Raw genomic sequence first — 14,118 nt, 5'->3', positions numbered from 1 at the left:
AAAGAACATTTTTAAATAATCTCTGCAGGCGCCAGGAACTATGCATCACTTTAAAACGGCTTTGCAGAACTGCTCTTCACCCCGGGCCCATGACTGTCTATCATAAAGCACCTTCTCTCCACATTCTGCGATCTGGGCTACCACCAGTTCAGGCACTGTTCAGACAGCTTAGTGTTTACCTTTCAACAGAAAAATATTTAAGACAGATTTCCTGAAGGGTGAGGAAGAACGGTGAAGAGTGGTTTAAAAAATTTAACATGGTTTAAAAAAATAAAACATTTGATTTATTATTATTTTCATACACATCCTTCATTCCTTTGCAGTTTTAGAAATGTGGTGTCCTGGGGCTGGAGAGACGGCTCAGTGGTTAGAAGCATGCGCTGCTCTTGCAGAGGACCCAAGTTGAGCAGCTTACAACTAACTATAACTCCAGCTCTGACGTATCTGACTCTTCTCCACCCCTTGGGCATCTGTATTCACATGCACACACACCCCCGCCTGAAACAACACACACATACACACATAATTAAAAGTAAAAGTAAAGATGGTGTTCTACTTGGCTTGAAAGTTTCAGATTCATATTCCTAGTACCTGCTACTTGATATAACAGAAAAGAAGAAATGTATTTGTACACTAGCAATGAAATCTGTAATTCATTGTTTCCACTGTATCTTATTTTTTTTTTTTTTTTTTTGGTTTTTCGAGACAGGGTTTCTCTGTGTAGCTTTGCGCCTTTCCTGGAGCTCACTTGGTAGCCCAGGCTGGCCTCGAACTCACAGAGATCCGCCTGGCTCTGCCTCCCGAGTGCTGGGATTAAAGGCGTGCGCCACCACCACCCGGCTTGTTTCCACTGTATCTTATAATAAGCAGGTTTAAAATCTCTGGTTGTTTTCCTTTAGTGAAAATCTCCATGCAGCTACAATAATGAAGCAAATTAATGAAAGAGAAGCAATGAAAAAACTCCTTAAAAATAGCACTGAGCTCTTTGGAATGTAGGAGCTAGGCTATGAAAGCTTTTTGGTTGATAACAAAACAGCCACTTTTCTAAGGCAAAAGTCAAGTATCCAATTTCTATTCACTAAATCTGAATGTGTTCCTATACAGTATGTCTCTCAGTGTGATCTACGTGTCACTCTGTTAAAAATAGAAAATAGTTAAACTTTTCAACTGGTCAGCCAGGTGCACAAGGACACAGCATGCCAGCTTCATGTCAAACAAAGACTGTCCTAATGGCAGAACAGGAGGACATATGAGGAGTAACACAGGCTTGCCTCGCCATGTAAAATGGGATATCTTCATTCCAAAGCTTGGTAAATCTGCGCAATACAACTTACATGTTCTCCAGCATCAAGAGATGAAGGCCTATCAAACGTGTCCTCTACTATTGAAAAATAACACACACATATGTGCGTACGCACGCACATGTGTGTGCACACACACACAAGCAAACACAGAAACACATGTAAACGTTACAGACTACTAATGAGATTTGATTCTAAGAGGAAAGGTGCTTTAGTCAACTCGAGCAAGCACATCCCATAAGATAAGGCCATACGTCTTCCTGAGTATTTAGCTGAGATGGTCAGTCAGGAAAGGCAAAGGAAGGCACAGAGGACAAAAAACAAGGGGAAAAAAGTTAAAGCAGTGAGATTATGCAAATAGAAAAAAATCCACGGAAGAAAAAAAAACATGTGAACCACATATTGTGCCAATTGTCATCACTAAAATACTTGAATGTACCATTAAAATTAGGAAGAAAATTAATTGGTTCTTTTGTTCTTTTTCTTGGCTAGACCTCTACTTTAATTTCCACTGATGTAAAATTAATTAATAGGGCTTGCAGAACTCTAAAATAATAATGAAAATTCAGAATTCCACACGTAATTTTATGAAGTATTTCATTTATTTTGCCCTGTGTCATATGCTATATCATATTGCTGCTGAGCCTCATTCATTTACTTTATGAGACACTTTTCGTAGCAGGTCAATTTGCCGTGTTTGTGATTATACCTTCTTGCATGTGCATTGCATTGTGCCGATAGGGTTTAAGTTGTAGCCTCTAAAGCAATGTTCAAGTCTTAACTTCCAGAACTAGTGAATAATGGGACTTAGAAATGGGGTCTGTGCAGGTGATGAAGTAAAGAAATGGTCATTAAGGTGGCCCAGTATCCAATACAAAGGGAAAACTCAGACAAAGGGGAAGACATAAGAGAAGGATGACAGCAAAGGAGATGTGAAGAACAGAGGAGACATCTACAAGCCAAAGAATGTCTCAAACAACAAGAAAGCAAGAGAGGAGTACGGGACAGAGCACCCCTCACCACCCGCAGAAGGAATCAAACCAGCCAACGCATGACTCTTATTGTTACAACAGAATACTCTGACTGTGCTATTAATAAAGAAAAGAAACTCAGTTTTTCACAGTTCTTGAGTTCAGGGAGTCTAATATCAAAATAGTCTTGCTTCATTAACCCACGATGGAAAGGAAGGGTGAGAGAGGGCATGAGGAAACACAAGACAGAGCTCACAGCCTGAAGCACTCTGTAATTGGCACTGAAGTCCGGAGGGCTTCAGTCCTACGACTTAACTACCTCTCGTTAGGTTTCAGGACCAAACACAGTCACATAGAATTGTTTCCAATGCATTCTTGAACATTCAATGTGTTCTTGGGGGAACACGCACAAACCACAGCAGACTCCTAACTTCTGGAACTATGAGGTAATAGCTTCATTTGTTTAAGCTACTCAGTTTGTGGTATCGCTGCCCTCATAGTTTTTGGAAATAAATACAGATGTTGCAGATGGAGCTGGTCAAAGCTTGAAGTGTGGAGGGAAATCAGGAAGCCTCATGGCAGCCTGGAAGCCCTGAATTAGTACTCCACACTGCAGGAAAAGGCACAGAATCCTGCAGCTCAGGCAGGAGTGGAAGTATCCTCATCTGAAATATGAGAAAGCATGTTCTGAATGTCCTTAGAGCATGCTTGACAGGCTGACTTTACTTACTCCTCGCAACTACACTGTGATGAAAAGGAGGGTTATCATCGCCCATCAGTAACAGAACCTGAAAGTTGACTCTCTGAGTGTTTGGCAACCCCATCCTCCCTCTCACATACACTGGGGTTCCAAGAACCACACTGACATATAGACAATTTTTTTTTGGCATGCTAAATATTTGGTGTAAAGGAAGTCTTTTATTGCTTCTCTCCAACTATGTATCAGAGAGAGACCTTGAAACTCCTCTATCTCCATCAAGACCAAAATGATGTCCATACCTACCCTGAAACTCACTATCTCAAAAGATTAAGGAATACAAACTCATATGTACACAGTCTGACTATAAGATTGCACAGTCATTCAAATTCTAAAGTGTGTGTATATGTTTCTGAACAATTTGGAGCTAATGTTTAATCACAATCCTATGATTATCATCTATGCTGGGTTTTTCTTCCCCTTTGTGTGATTTCAAGTAGTGTTTGCCTTCCCACCTATTTGATCATCCTCAGATTATTCCGGCAAGTTGTCAGAGGACAGGAGTTTTCCTTTCATAAGTACGTGGCAACGCAAGCGTTAATGTCAAAGCTTCTCTACAAAACAATACAACACTCATAAATATTTTAACTTGAAACAATGGTGGCACTTTGAAGGTGGTGCCTCTTCTAGGGACTCAAAGAAAAAAGGCAAAAATAGAATCACGCAGACTGTGGAGGCTAAGGCACTCCATGAGCCAGGGAAGAAGGAATAAGTCAAGGGAAATTGGAAAAGAAAAAAACAACAAAAGAAAACAAAAGGAAGAAAACTTGAAAGAAGAAATGGGGACAGGACGATAGAAAGAAGACAATGCATTCACCATGATGAATCAATGTGCTGCCGGGGAGAAAGGGAATAAACTGTGTGAATGCCTAAGTCAGTACTAGAGAAAGGCCGTCACTCCCCAATAATGGAGAAGAGGGTTGGGTGAAAGTTGGGGCCCTTCAGTTGGTCTGATAAGACTCATCACTGACAGGCGGACCTGTACTTGTCACTGTCAGTTCTTGAGCAGGGTGTGAAGTGATGAAGGGGTCTCTCCTAGTAGGCTGTGCCAACACCAGCTGAGTGGCAGAGCCGAGTGAGATTAGGGCCGGTGTGGAATGTGACTCTGACATACTGTTCAGCACCAAAGAAAAAGATGGCTCAAGGCTTTCCGTTTGGGGTAGCAAGATGACTTTTAACACCTTCCTTGTCTCCCTCTCCCATGACTGGACACCCTGGGCTTTCATTCTTTGGCAGGCGTAGTGGTAGTTGAGGGACTAGACTGGAGTCAGAGTTCTTGTTCCCACTTTCAGATCTTACATTTGTTTCTTTTGCCTTGTGGATCTTCTCATGGTCAGCTCATCTGGTTCACAGAGGCCTATTCTGACTCGGCAACATCTTTCCTGACTTTACTACACAAGAGGATCCACCCTCATGCTCTATGTCTACCTGTATTTTTTTTTCCTTATAATTTGTTACTTCCCAAAATTATATTTTTAGTAACTACTTGTCACTACTATTAACATGCAAGTTCATGAGTACAGAGATCTCTGATATCTTGATCACAGTTTACTCACAGAGACTAGTATATAATTTTTCAATAGAGACTCACAAAATGTTTGTCAAATAGGTAAGAAAAAGTCTCATCTCATCCTTACAGTCAATGGCCAACAACCCTATAGTATTTTCTACCTTCACTATCTGTTTTCTAGTACACATCACAGGTACTCCTCTCTCTCTCTCTCTCTCTCTCTCTCTCTCTCTCTCTCTCTCTCTCTCTCTCTCTCTCTGTTATGTGTGTTGCTGTTTTGCCTGCATATATGTCTGTGTACCACAGGTCTGAAGTGTCCATGGAGGCCAGAAGACATTGTCTTCTGGATCTGGAATTACAGACAGTTGTGATCCACCATGTGGGTGCTGGTAACTGAGCCTAGGTCTTCTGGCCGAGCAGCCAGTCCTCTTAACCGCTGAGCCACCTCTCCAGTCCATCACAGGTTCATCTCCTCTCTTCTACGTTCATGTACTCAGCAGCTACTCAGCTTCTCCAAGGTGAAGTCCAGGCTCTGTTCCAGTGTATCTCCCTCATAAGTAATCTTCTCCAACACAACCCATATCAAGTTCCCAGGTACTACTTAAACATTACCCATTGTTGTCAGTATAAAAACTAAAATTTTGACACATCCAGGAACTTCCTGTATGAACTGAACCAGGATAAGTCCAGACTCACCCAGCCCCATGATCAAAGGTTGTCCTCCAATACTTCACTTTACCTTGTTACTTTCTATAAGAGTTTTTCTGAACAAATAACACTTTTCTCTACCTTCTTTTCACCCTGTCACAAACTCACCCACCCAGTCATCAGCTAGTGATCAAATATTCCTTCTTCAGACTCCTGTTATGCAAGTCAACAAAATCACATTGTGCTGTTCAGATCCATTTATCTATATTCTAACTATTTGTAAATTTTTATAGTTATTATGTATACATGTAGTTAATGGCTATTTCCTTAACTCTTTACTCCATGATAGTATAGTTCATGTTTTCCCCTTCTCATATCTCTAAGGTCAAGAATACTGTGTTAAGCTCAAAATAGAAGTTGTGACTGAACATTTGCCTAGCATGCAGAAGGTCCTGGACTTCATCCTTAGCACTGGAAAAATAAGCAGGAAGGAAAGGAGAGGTGTGTATGTGTGTGTGTGTGTGTGTGTGTGTGTGTGTGTGCATGTGCGTGTAGTGTCTTACACATGGCTAGCATGGAGAAGTATTTGTCAGTATTAGATAGTTTATTAAAATAGAAGCAGCGTAGGGGAGCCCATGGCAGTACACACTTTGAAACAGCTCTCGTAACGGACAGAGAAACAATGGGACCAAGAGAATCTGCTTATTAATGAACTAGACAAGAACCAGCTCAGACAATTTACTGAAACCGCATAGTTAGGACTTCGGTGGTGACAGTAACTAGGTGAAGGGTTACATTTACATATCCTATTAACAGCTCCTTGACTCATCATTCTGTTCTGGAAACATTTACCTTTGCAAAAACCCATCCCAACTTTCTCTCCTTGGCATATTCCATTCTAAAAAAACAAAAAAAAGAAAGAAAAAAACCTCCAAAAAAGTCCTTAGCTCCCTGGAAAATGTTTTCAGGACATTTCACTCTGGTCGATTAGGCATACAGTAATAGCAAAGTGAGGCGGGGGCCGTGGAGAAAACGGCATACAACAGAAAGAACCCACTTTGCTCCTGATTAAAGTCACTCATGTGCAGCTAGAGAAAATGTACACACTAGAACTTGTAAGCACTACAGGGTCTCCTGGGTTAAAGGACAAGGCCTGTTTTTTGTAACCCCCATCGTTAGTGCTTTGCTCCTAAAACATTACAATCCATACCATTCTAAATTCTCTCGGGGGAAAGAAAGGGCTTATTAGTTTGCTATTATTTCCTTATTGTGGGCTTCTTTAAAGGGCGATAGGAGATGAATGAGCTTAAGACACAATCTGGTACTCTTTCCTTCCCTTGAACCTATTCATATAATGTGTAGCAAGATGCCTAGTTTTATTTCTGAGGGACGGACCCACCTACACTTTCAACAATATCCTCCAGTTTTCTAAAACCCTGCCTAGTAAAGGGGGGGCAAGAAGCTGGTGTGGATCGCCTCCCAAATCAAAAGAATGACTAGAGTCTGGGTTGTGGACATAAGTACTTAAAAAAAATCAATATTTAAATACTCTAAAATTCAAAGATTTGGGAACTCTCAATTAGTTTTTATGCAAGCAAAAATTCGTTGTCCTACAAATACATTTCATGGTTTGCTTTTTTTTACTATTATTATTATTTCTTTAATCACGTGTCTGTGTGTGGATGTTCACCTGAGTGCAGGCATCAGTGTAGAGCAGAGGCCTTGGGAACCTCTGAAGCTGGAGTGACAGGTAATTGTGAGCTGCCCGACAGGGTTCTGGGAACCAAACTCCGGACCTCTTCAAGAGCAACATGCGCTCTCTAGGCCCTGAGCTATCTCTCCAGTGCCTACAAATACTCTTTCTGAGACATCTTTTGGCCATGGTAAATGGATCTTGTAATATCTTACATTTATAATTAGACTTTTTTTTTTTTTTTTTTTTTACTACTGAAATGCCATCTTGTAAAGGCTTCAGCCTTCACGGTTGTTTCTCTAGCTATCCTCTGTGCTGTCTAGGACAGGCAGGCAAGAGCATCCTCAAAGAAGTACAGAGGCAAGAAAACCAAGTAACTGTCTTTCCTGGCTGCCACTGCTATCTGCTGGGCCTGGCATTGTCTGGGCTTTGAACTCTAACTCTTGTGGTCCACGCAGCTGATAACAAGTGTCCCCTGACTGACCAGGCACAACGAGGTTTCTTGGCATGGCCCATCGATTCTGCTGGGTCACTCAAAGTTGTACTTTAAAGTATGACATTTTTATTATTCAAGTTCTGTTCCTTCTGGGTGTAAGCCTGTCCTCTTCAGTCTTCTGGACAGAAGCTGTGTGGAAACCATGTCCCTGTCTTTTGTCCGTCTGTTGCTCTGGGCCGGCCAGCTGTGTTGGCAGCCTTGTAACTGCTGGAGCGGACATGTGCCAGATGCACACCGCTAGTGCACAGCTTCTGCTCTTTCACACTAAGAAAAAACTCAAGATTGCTTCACCAAACTCCTGGGCACATATCTGAAACCCACACTTAGACACAGTTTTGAGGAACGCCACAGAATTTCTGTTGTCACATGACTTCAAGACAGCAGTGTCAATAATTTTGTATTTTCCCTTCCCGGCTAAGTATATCTTATTCAAATTGAAATATCCCATCTATATAGAGAAATTCACTCAAATATAACATAAAAAAGTATCATATTTATATTGTCAAAATCATCAACTTCTACTTACCACGAACACAGAAACAATCTCAAGTTTTTTGTTTGTTTGGTTTTTCGAGACAAGGTTTCTCTGTGTGGCTTTGCGCCTTTCCTGGAGCTCACTTGGTAGCCTAGGCTGGCCTCGAACTCACAGAGATCCGCCTGTCTCTGCCTCCCAAGTGCTGGGATTAAAGGCATGCGCCACCACCACCCAGCCTCAATCTCAAGTTTTAAACTAGTAATTCCCCACAGTGACTGGCCACAGATGACTGTCGAGCACCTGAAATGGGTAGTGCAACTGAGGAGTTGACATTTTAAAACTTTACTCCATTTTAATTAATTTAAACAGTATGGGTTGTGGCTCCCCAAAAAACGACAAAGTTGACATCTCATGGACATCAGGAGATGAGAAAAATGCTTGGGTCAAAGAAAAAAAGACCACGTTACTCACAGAAAGAGTAGCAGGAATGGTGGCAGTGTTTCCTGAAACCCGGTTCTCACATTATGACAATGGCAGACAGGTGGCACCTGCCCACCCGTTGACTCATAATGGAGGAGGCGATCCCTGAATTCCTCTAAAACCAGAATCTTGTATATTGAATATCATGTCTAGCTTCTCTTTACTCCCACAGGAAAAACACTACCTCTGTTTTTGAAGGTCATCCATGATATAAATGGTCCTGAGAAGAGAATCTACAACGACAAACAGTGTGTTCCTTTTTTATAGACATGCAGGAATTTGGGTGACTGGTGGAGAATTACCTCTCAACAGGCCAGTAACACAAATATCTCAGAAATCTACTATCTCTCTGCATCTGCCTTGAATAACTTGCTTGTGACCACAGTTAATTCTTGCTAGTACTTCAAGCTTCCAAAATGATTACCGCCCCCCCCACTACTGCCTCCTTCTAAGCATTCTGTACAGGGGACCCAGGATGTTCCTTGTAACTCAAACCCAACAGTGTCAATCCTATTTCAGTCTCCACTGTCACCTGCTGCCTTTCAGCATCACACATTGCCCTCAGCCAGCTCCACATGTGCTGAGTGTTGTCACTCTGTGTGTCTACCTGTGGGCACGTCCCCCAGACTATCCTTCTAAAATATATTTATTAAGTCACACAAGATTTCTTTCACTTCTATAATGATGAATGAGACAATGTAGTGGCCTGGGATTGAAATACAATCATGGGTCTATTTATCTTGGTTCACATAATAGTACCTAAAAGAAAACATTCAAGCATTTTACATTCTGAGATATTTTATAATTGTAAATTTTAAGTTCCTCTCTTAAAATTCTCAACACCTGGCAAATGTTGGCATGCATCTCACCCTGCGAACACTTGGCTGGTTCCCTTTTAGCAAGGTCTGGGTTCTCTAGATAGCCACACCTGCCCTTCATGCTCACATGTACTTACTCCTTTACATTGATCATTTGACTTCCATTCTCAAGTTCCTCTGGATCTGGAACACCTTTCAACTCTCCAATTTCTTGGGGTCTTCATGCTTCAGATCTTAGTGGATTTCTTTCCTCTGACATTTTCACTGACCACTGCCTACCACCAACCCAAAGAACACGGAGGATAATTTTATGCTTGTGCATCCGGGACCTGACATACCTTCACATCATCCTCTGTGATTCTCTATACTTCTCCCACCATGAAACAAGTAACATGGTATTATGAATTTGTTTTTAAAATTGACATTTGAATTAGAGAAGAGTAGCTACACCTTTCTTGAATACCACTGTATGTCAGTCTATGCAGAATTCAAGCATGAGTTGGGAGCTTGAGAAACATTTGTTGAATAAATAGCTGACAAAATGTAGATGAGGAATATCCACTTCAAAATATTTGGGGTAAAAATTTATGTATGTTATGCATTATTTTTAATTTTGGACCTTTGAATTGCCATTCCCTCCTCCACCCCACATTCAATGACAAGTGATACTCTAAAGACTCTCTTGGTTAGAGCATCTAATCTTTACAAGAATCCATTTACAAAAGTCCTTTTATTAATCCCATTTTCTTGATGATAAAACTGGGCATTTGAGAAGTTAAATAGCTTCCCAAGATTAAAGGACAGGTAAATAACTAGGGGAACAACCCAAGCCCACCACAACCCAAAGCCAAAACATTTTAGCCATACCTTATTTATAAACAGATGTTTAGTGTGCCCTGGATAATGCAAGACCACATAGGGGTTAGGAATAAACCACAGAACTGTCTGCCAACTGGAATTATAACTCTATTCTTGCTAGCAGCTACCTGTTTAACCTTGGATCTGCTTCAGGTCTTCCTCTCAGCAGTATGAAATAATAGTAGATGTTAGGCATAATAACAGGTCTATAATGATCATTCAGTAGACTGAGGTAGGAGGACCAGGAGTTTGATGTTAGTCTGATCCGTATACCAAGTTCTAGCCTAGCCTGGATTAAACAGTGAGACCCCATTTCAAAATAAAACAAAACAATCAAACGAACAAAAACAAAAGACCTAGGAGAGAGGAGTTAATAGATGACCAGAGTTTCTCCAAGTAGACTAGATAGCACACAGCACCAAGAACACCGTATTCACAGCCTATCTGTCTGAACTATTTTTATGTCGTTTTAATAATTAGCTCTTCCAGCCTAAAGGGGTTAAAGTTAAGTGTTCCTACAGAATAAGAAGCTCTCAGGTGTGATATGCCTGGCTGTTTTTATCAAACCACACAGTTTCCAAGGCAATGATAACAATCTTTAATCTCATTTCATAAATGCGATAACAAACATACTGAGCTATAAGGGAGGCTGCAGGGTTAACACTACATCCCTCCGGCTGCTCTTCAGCCTGCCATGACTCGTGGTGTGGGTTCAATCAATTCTCAAAGGTCCACATGCATGCAGCATAAGAAACTCCACCCAGCCAGCAGGTAGATAAATTCTTGTTAGAACTAGGGAAAGTACCAGTGTCATTACATCACAGGAAGAGCCTGGATCAGTCTTTCCAAACAGATATCTTACTTACCCTGTGCTCCAAGCTTAGTAAGAACTGGTTTTAGAAATAATTCTCACTGAGATTCTTAACTTTTTTAAAAAATTCAAAAGCATTCAGAATGATTATTATTATTAATTTGGGGGGAGGGGCTAACATACAAAGACATGGGTTTCATTTAACTGCTTAAGTCAAATTTACAAAGCCAATCCAGAGCTCATCCAACATGTATGTGTCTGTGGTGGTCTGAATAAGAAACATCCCCCTTAGGTTTAGTATTTGAACACTGGGTCCCTGGTGAGCGGTGCTGTTTGGAAAGGTTATAGAGCATTTAGGTTTATGGGACTCTGTCTTTTATAAATTGCTTTTTGATCATGGTGTTTTATCGCAGAAACAGAAAAGTATCTAACACAGTGCTCAAAGCACCACTCTACTGAAATCTGTACATCTGTGGGTGGACAAGATGGCTCAGTGGGTAAAGGTGCTTGTCACCAAGTCTGAGACCTGAGTTTGATCCCTTAGACCCACAGTAGTAGGAGAGGTAGAGAACCAGCTGCTACAGCATGTCCCCTGGTTTCCAGTTGTGTGCCTGTGCCTCCCCCTATAAACAAATGAATATAATAAAGTTATTTTAAAGTTATGATCATAAACACACAACAAAAATCTGCTATTCTCTAGTTATTTTTCTAGGCACTATAATTTTCTTCCCAAGTGCATGAGAAAACATTGATGTGGATACCCAAAGATAACTGATGTTTTGGTTGAAATCATGACAGCCTTTTAATATTTAATGACCACATAATACACCTTATAGCAGGGGTTCTAAACCTGTGGGAACAGGACACCTTTGGGGGCCAAAGGGCCCTTTCACATATTAGGTCACATAGGTCACATATTAGATATCCTGCATATCAGATTACATTATACAGCAGCAGAATTACAGTTATGAAGTAGCAATGAAATACTTTCATGGTTGGGGGTCACCACAGCATGAGAAATTGTATTAAAGGGTCCCAGTATTAGGAAGGTCGAGAACCATTGTCTTATAGGAAGGTTTTCTAAACTTTTGCTTAAAAAAAAAAATCTTCTAAATGTACTTCCGTTTGATGAAATATGAGCATTGGAGACGTTATTTTAGAAAATGCATCCTTAGTGAACCTGGTATTTATTCCAATCTGCGAGGTAGCTTCGCCAAATTATGACCTAAAAGGGCCTTAGTTAGTTCATTCTTGAGAGCATTCTATTAGCCACATATAGTTACTAGATTATGTTGGATGTTCATATAAAGATATGGGCGTCACTAAATCAGTTTAGAAAGCCCTTTAGGGCAAGAAATATATTCCATGTCTTGCTCTTTAAAACACCCAGCGGACTGCATTGCACGATACATGGACTCGTGAAAATGTCTATTAAATTGGGAATACATGAATGACAGAACTTTGCCATTTAATACAAAGTGTAAATCTGATTTTCTCAGTTCTTTTCCCCATAAACATGACTCTTGTGCCTGTGATTATCAAGTTCAGATACTAAGTATTTCAACCCACTTTACAAAGATGAAGATTTGGGGGGCCTGGAGAGATGGCTCAGCGGTTAAGAGCATTGGCAACTCTTCCAGAGGTCGCGAGTTCAATTCCCAGTAACCACATGGTGGCTCACAAAGATGAAGATTTTCTTCCGAAATTATTAAGATTTGAAATAAATATAAGTTTACTGGCAGGGTGAAAACAAGTGTAGCGAACAAAGTTCTGAAGTATAAAGGCTGAGGCCAACACTATCTTCTTCATAGTCGAATTTCCATAACCATGGGAAATAGAGATCCATAGCTTGGACACAGGCTTTGCTGACTAAAAGAGCAGTTTCAACTCTGAACCCTATTAACCACTTGCAGAAAACCCTATTAACCATTATGCCTCTCAGCCTCAGAGAGCTCCAGGCCAAATCCTTCAGAATCACCATGTCTGAGCTTTAGGACAGAACTCTGATCCTCAGGGCAAGGACCCACTAGCAAGGATCTTCACACGAGACCTTGACTCAAAACCACCACACACTACCCCTAAATTATCCCAACAGCCTCTAAGCAGCCAACAGAACGGCATATATTCTGTCCAGGACAACAGAGATTCTGATGGGAGAGAGTACCAAGGCCACACAGACGAGGTGACCCAACCGGACTTAATTAGTATAGGAAGTGGCGGGTACTTTGCATCCTGCCTAACAGAGCAAGCACCCCTCCCTGGAGTAGTACGCACAATCTAAGGCTGACAAAACCTCCCTCGGGGAGAGAGCAGAGCTAGCTGGACAGACACCGCAGGCGATGAGGAGGACAGGGAATTTCCATGCTTCCCGGCACTTGCCAGTACTTAGGCGCCCCAGTCGCTAATCCTACTGCCGTGACGCTCTCAACCTTCGCGGCAGCCCCTACGACCCCCAAACTAAGTCCTAAGGACCGGCTCGGGGTCCCGCGGGGCTTTCCCACCGTCACTTAGAGTGGTCGAAAAAGGGGGAAAAATAATAAGACGAATGGACAAACGCGCCCCAAAAAGGCGAGGGCGCAGTTCAGTTGTGATGGTGAGGACAGCAGGGGAGGAGAACGCCAGGAAGGCTGGGGCGCCAGATGCGCTGACCCCGGCCGGCCGGCCGGCTGCGCCGGAGGAAATCCACCACGGTCCCCGCGCCAGGAAGCGGAGGGACGGACGGGCAGCCCGATCCCCCGCCCGGCCTCTGCCCAACTTCCGCGCCCGACCCGCTCCGCACCCGACCCGCTCCCCGCCGCGCCCCGCGCGGGCCGCACCAACCTGCGCGGCCGCAGGCTCTCTCCGGGACGGAAGCCCGAGCCCCCGCGGGCGCCGGGCGGAGTTAGTTGGTGGCTCCGGTTCCCTGGGCGGGGACAGGCTGAGCACGCGGCCGCGGCGGCTGTCCCGGCTCCCTTCTCCCCGGCGGCGCGCTGGGCTCCGGGACCTCCCGGTCCCTCCCGGTCCCTGTCGGTCCCTCCCCCTGGGGCGGCTCCCGGCTGCGCCCCAGCCTCGGCTCCGCCTCCTGCCCTCCGAGCCCGGCACTGGCCGCCCAGCTCCCGGGAAGCGCTTGGACCGTGTCCGGACTCACGTGCGAGCCAGAGGGCTGCAACTCGCCCGAGGACTACCACCAGCACCCCTGGGAGCGTGGAGAAGGCCGGGCCTGAAAGTCTCTGGGACACGGCGGAGTCCTGGATCCTTTCAAGCCAGCCCCGTGCAGTGGCCGCGCAGGCTGCTTGGAGAGGGGCAGAGGACAGTGTTCGA

At 43.1% G+C, this 14,118-nt stretch overlaps 1 protein-coding gene across 12 annotated transcripts in view; it reads right to left on the bottom strand.

Moving 5' to 3' along the window:
- The window catches only part of Pam (peptidylglycine alpha-amidating monooxygenase), a 281,804-nt gene extending 267,972 nt beyond the window's left edge, over positions 1–13,832 (bottom strand). For 8 of the 12 annotated variants that reach the window (XM_006985734.4, XM_076549695.1, XM_016004194.3 and 5 more), the window contains exon 1: positions 13,639–13,803. The gene's annotated coding sequence lies outside the window, so the exon portion shown is untranslated. Of the gene's footprint in view, positions 1–13,638 lie in introns of all 12 variants that reach the window. The other 4 variants (XM_006985733.4, XM_006985738.4, XM_006985735.4 and 1 more) reach the window with 3 other exon arrangements.
- Positions 13,833–14,118: the final 286 nt, after the last annotated feature.

The sequence above is a fragment of the Peromyscus maniculatus genome, chromosome 13 (genome assembly GCF_049852395.1).
Source record: "Peromyscus maniculatus bairdii isolate BWxNUB_F1_BW_parent chromosome 13, HU_Pman_BW_mat_3.1, whole genome shotgun sequence".
In the NCBI taxonomy this organism is placed as follows: Eukaryota; Metazoa; Chordata; class Mammalia; order Rodentia; family Cricetidae; genus Peromyscus; species Peromyscus maniculatus.
This window is presented reverse-complemented; position numbering and strand designations above follow the sequence as displayed.